This window comes from Chiloscyllium plagiosum, chromosome 6, assembly GCF_004010195.1.
Source record: "Chiloscyllium plagiosum isolate BGI_BamShark_2017 chromosome 6, ASM401019v2, whole genome shotgun sequence".
Classification (NCBI taxonomy): Eukaryota; Metazoa; Chordata; class Chondrichthyes; order Orectolobiformes; family Hemiscylliidae; genus Chiloscyllium; species Chiloscyllium plagiosum.
Window position 1 is genome coordinate 119016992 of NC_057715.1, and position 5341 is coordinate 119022332.

Consider the following 5341-nt stretch of genomic DNA (forward strand, 5'->3'; position numbering starts at 1 on the left):
TAGATTCTTTACTCAGCGAGTCGTGAGTTCATGGAATGCCCTGCCAGTAGCAGTGGTGGATTCTCCCTCTTTATGGGTATTTAAGCGGGCATTGGATAGGCATATGGAGGATAGTGGGCTAGTGTAGGTTAGGTGGGCTTGGATCGGCGCAACATCGAGGGCCAAAAACTCCCCTTTTTATATCAGCCAGAGTTCCCTGATTAGACCAGATTAACAGGTCCAATCAAGGACCTCATTCTATGAGGTTTAGCTGGCTGACCTTGTTGCAATCATTTCAATCCAGTCTGGACATTAGTAGCAGAATATACATCAGACGTGCTAGATTGGGAGAAGACTAATTACAACAGTATAAGACAAAAACTGGGGAAAATAGATTGTGGGCTGCTGTTTGAGGGTAAATCCATACCTGACATGCGGGAGTCTTTTAAAAGGCCAATTAGTCAGAGTTCAGGACCAGCATATTCCTGTTAGGGTGAAAGAGAAGGATGGCAAGATTCAGGAATTCTGGATGACAAGAGATATTGAAAGTTTAGTTGAAAAGGAAAAGGAAAAAGGAAGCCATGGTGAGGTTTAGGAAACTGAAATGAGACGAGACCAGTGAAGAATGTGAGGGAAGAAAGAACTTAAAAATGGAGTTACGAGGGCTGAAAGGAGCCATGAACTCTCCTCAGCAAGTAGCCATTGTATACATACATTAGGAGCACGAGGATAGCTAGGGAAAGGACAGTTCACTCAAGGATAAAGCAGGGAATTTATGTGTGGAGCCAGAGAAGGTGGATGAAGTCCTTAATGAATACCTCGCATTGGTATTCAACAAGAGCATGAATGATAAGATAGAGAGAGTAACTATGATATTTTGGGGCATCTCAATATTAAGAGGGAGGTGGTGTTTGGTGCTGTGAGAAACATTAAGCTAAAGAAATCCTCAGGGCATGAAGGGATCGAGGGAATCAAGGGAGAGATTGCTGGGTATAAACCAAAATAACTGCTGATGCTGTAAATCATAAACAACAAACAGAAATTGATGAAAAAGCTCAGCAGATCTGGCAGCATCTGTGGAGAGAAAACAGTTAATGTTTCTGGTCGAGTTACCCTTCCTCAGAACAGGAAATTGCTGGGGCCTTGACAGAGATCTTCGAATCACAGGCGAGGTCCCAGAACATAGAGAATAGCCAATGTTGTTCCTTTGTTTAAAATGTCAGGGATAATCCAGGAAATTATAAGCAGCTGAGCCTTACATCAGTGATAGGGAGGTTATTGGAGAATATTCTTAGTGACTGGATGTACTTGCATTTGGGAACAAAATGACTTTTTGGGGATAGATAGCATGGTTTTGTGCAGGGGAAGTCTTCTAACATAAACTTGATTGAATATTTTTGAGGAAGTGACAAAGATGATTGATGAGGGCAGGGCAGTGGATGTTGTCTACATGGATTTTACTAAAGCATCAAGGTGCCTCGATCTTCTGGACCAGACTATCATAAATCACATGGGATCCATAGTGAATTGGTAAATTGGATACAAAATTGTCTTGGAGGGGTATTTTTCTAACTGGAGGTCTGTGACTAGTGATGCTCTGCAAGGATCAGTAGTGGAACCTCTGTTGTATATATATAATTAGTAAGTTTGCAGACACTACAAACATTGGTGGAGTTGTGGATAGCGAGGAAGGTTGTCAAAGGATGCAGCTGGATACAGATCAGTTGGGAAGAGAAATGGCATATAGTGTTTAATCTAGATAAGTATAAAGGTGATGAATTTTGGGAATTCAAATACAAGAGGAAACTATACAGTAAATGCCCCTTGGGAGCATTAATATACAGACCGATCTCAACATGCAAGACCAAAGCTCCCTGAAAGTGTCAATTAGATAAAAGTTGTAACAAAGGTGTATGACAAGCTTGTCTCCACTAGTTGGGGCACTGAATATAGAAATTGGCAAGTAATGTTGTCGGTGTATAAGAGTTCAGTTAGCCCAGATTTGGAGCAATGTGAGCTGCTCTGATTACCTCAGGAAGGATGTGGAGGCTTTAGTGAGGGTGGAAAGGAGCTTTAGCAGGACGCTGCCTGGATTGGAGCATATTAGCTATAAGGAGAGGTTGGACAAACTTGGCTTTTGGTTGAGTGTTTGAGGCTGAGGGGATAGAAGCATAGATAGGGTAGAAATGTCAAATTCTTGGGGCATAGGTTTACAGTGAGGGGGGAAACTTTAAAGGAGATGTGTCAGGAAAGATTTTTTTTAAAGAGTATGATAGGTACGTGGAGCATGCTGCCAGGGTAGGTGGTAGAAGCAGACACAACAGCACCGTTTAACAGGCATTTAGACTGACATGAATAGGCAGAGAATAGAGGGATACAGACCATATAGAGAAAGATGGAAATTGTTTTAAAAAGGTATCATGGGCTGTAGGTCCTTTTCCTATGCTGTACTGTTCTATGTAACTCTGCCAAAAACAAGTTATGAATACTGGACAGTGAAGGTGAAAGTCAGGGGAAACAAAATGGGGACAGAGTTCAGAGTCTGCTTGCCCCCACCTCACCCCAGCTCCAGCCTTCCAGCTCAGCACCGCCCTCATGACCTATCCTACCTGCCTATCTTCCTTTCCACCTATCCACTCCACCCTCCTCTCTGGCCTATTACCTTCATCCCCACACTCATTCACCCATTGTACTCTCTGCTACTTTCTCCCAACCCCCACCCCCCTCTCATTTATCTCTCCACCCTGCAGGCTCCCTGCCTCTATTCCTGATGAAGGGCTTTTGCCCGAAATGTCGATTTTCCTGCTCCTCAGATGCTGCCTGACCTGCTGTGCTTTTCCAGCACCACTCTAATCTAGACTATTGAACTCAATGTTGAGTCCAGAGTCTCTAAAGTGCTAGAATGGAAAATTTTCCTGGACTTGAATCTGCGTAGCGGATGGTATTGGGAAACAGGTTGAAATTTTGGATTGACGTTTTGTTAAGATCTTTTTACCTAGAAAACACACACACACACACACACACACAGTGAGAGAAAGAGCTTGGTTTGCTTCCTTTCTATCTTTTGTGTTTTGTTGTTAGAAACATCTGCAGCCCTATGATTTAACTAAACAATTAAACATTTATATCTAGTGAGCCAGCTTTCATTCCAGGAATTACCACAAGCTGTGATCGTACAATGGTTGATGTTACATCAACAGTTTCGACCATAAGTAAGAACAGTAATAAGCTGCTCAAGCCTGCTGTGCCATTCACTAGAATCATAGCTGATCCAACATTTAGAGTCAGAGTCATATATCATGGAAACAGAGCCTGCACTGCAACTAGTTCACATCAACCATGGTCCCAAACTAAACTAGCCCCACCTGCCTTGTTTGGCCCATATTCCTCCAAACCTTTCCGATTCATGTACTTATCAAAATGTGTTTTAAATGTTGTAACTGTACCAGCATCTATCACTTCCTCTGACAGTTCATTCCACAAACCTAACCACACTTTTTTAAAAAAAAAAGTCCCCCTCATGTTCTTTTCAAATCTTTCTCTTCTCACCTTAAAAATATGCCCCCTAGTTTTGAACTCTTCCACCTCAGGGAAAAAAACCTTTGCTACTCACCTTATCTATGCCCCTCATGATTTTATAAACCTCTAAGGTCACCCCTCAACCTCCTATGCTCCATTGTACATACTCTGAGGCCTGCCCATGACTAAGCAGCACAAAATGGCTGACAGCTGCCCATAGCTAATGCAGAAGAATATGGCTGACATTAGTTAGAGACCTTGGGAAAATATTTGCTTTATGTGGTTTTACTAGCGGAACAACAGTAACTCTGTAGGCCCAAGTTTACTGGACTGAGATAGAATGTGCAGCTTTTATTGCTTATGCATAAGGCACAGATAAGACATTTAATTTGTGAATCTCTCAAATGATTTAATCAATCTGTTACAATACTAATAGTAGGTTTTAGTTAAGATTCTTCAAATAATCATAGATTATAGACTTCAAAATAATTACAGATCAACTTATATATGAAAAACATAAAAGCTCTAGAGGAAAAGATTCAAACCAGTTTCAGACAGTGAAAGCAGCCTCCACATCATTACAGGGAGATAAGAGATTCTGGTAACGTAGGACTGGGGGGGTAGACCACAAGCCTGTCCATCTCTTTGTCATTCAGAGATACGATTAGCTTACTTGGAAATACATTGAAACTGCTGAGTGTGCAGTACTTCCTTCAGGTTAAGGACAAAACAATGCATTTACTAAGGAACAACTCATTGCTGCTGGCCAATAGTAAACAGCAGGGGGGGGTAGTGATCCGTGCGTGCGCTTTGACCTTATGCGGTGTTAAATAAGCTACACTTTTTATGTGCCTTATTGCTCTGGAGAATTGAAGCTGTATTGAAAATAAAGACCATAAGACATAGGAGCAGAAATTGAGCCAATCGGCTCATCGAGTCTGCTCCGCCATTCAGTCATGACTGATAAGTTTTGTCACCGCATTTTCTCCCCCATAACCTTTAATCCCTTTAACAATCAAGAACCTATCTCTCTCTGTTTGAAACATGTGGCAATGAATTCCACAGATTCACCACCTTCTAGCTAAAGACGTTTCTCCTACCTCCATTCTAAAGGGTACTCTTAGGCTGTGCCCTTGGGTCATTGCCTCTTGCCAATGGAAACATCTCTTCCCAACATCCACTCTGTCCAAGCCGTTCTGTATTCTGAGAGTTCCAGTCAGATTCCCCCCTCATCCTTCTAAACGCCATTGAATAATATCCCAGAGTTTTCAAATGTTCCTCATATGTTGAGCCTTTCAATCCTGGGATCATTTTTGTGAACTTCTTCTGGACCCGTTCCAGGGCCAGTAACAAGCTTCCTGAGGTATGCAGCGCAAAATTGCTCAATACTTTAAATGTGGTCTGATAATGAGCCTTATAAAGCCTTAGAAGTGCATCCCTGCTTTTACATTCTAGTCCTCTCGAGATAAATGACAACATTGCATTTGCCTTCCTAACTATTGATTTAACCTGCAAGTTTACCTTGAGAGAATCCTGGACTAGAACTCCCAAGTTCCTTTGCACTTCAGATTTCTGAATTTTCTTCCCATTTAGAAAATAGTCTATGCCTCTACTCTTCCTACCAAGGTGCATGACCTCACACTTTCCCATGTTGTATTTCATCTGCCACTTCTTTGCCCACTCTCTTAACTAGTCTAAATCTTTCTGCAGCCTCCCTGCTTCCTCAATACTACCTGCCCCATCATCTATCTTTGTATCAGCTTCAGACTTTGCCAGAATGCCCTCATTTCCTTCATCCAGATCATTAATGTATGAAGTGAAACATTGTGGTCCCAACGCTGAC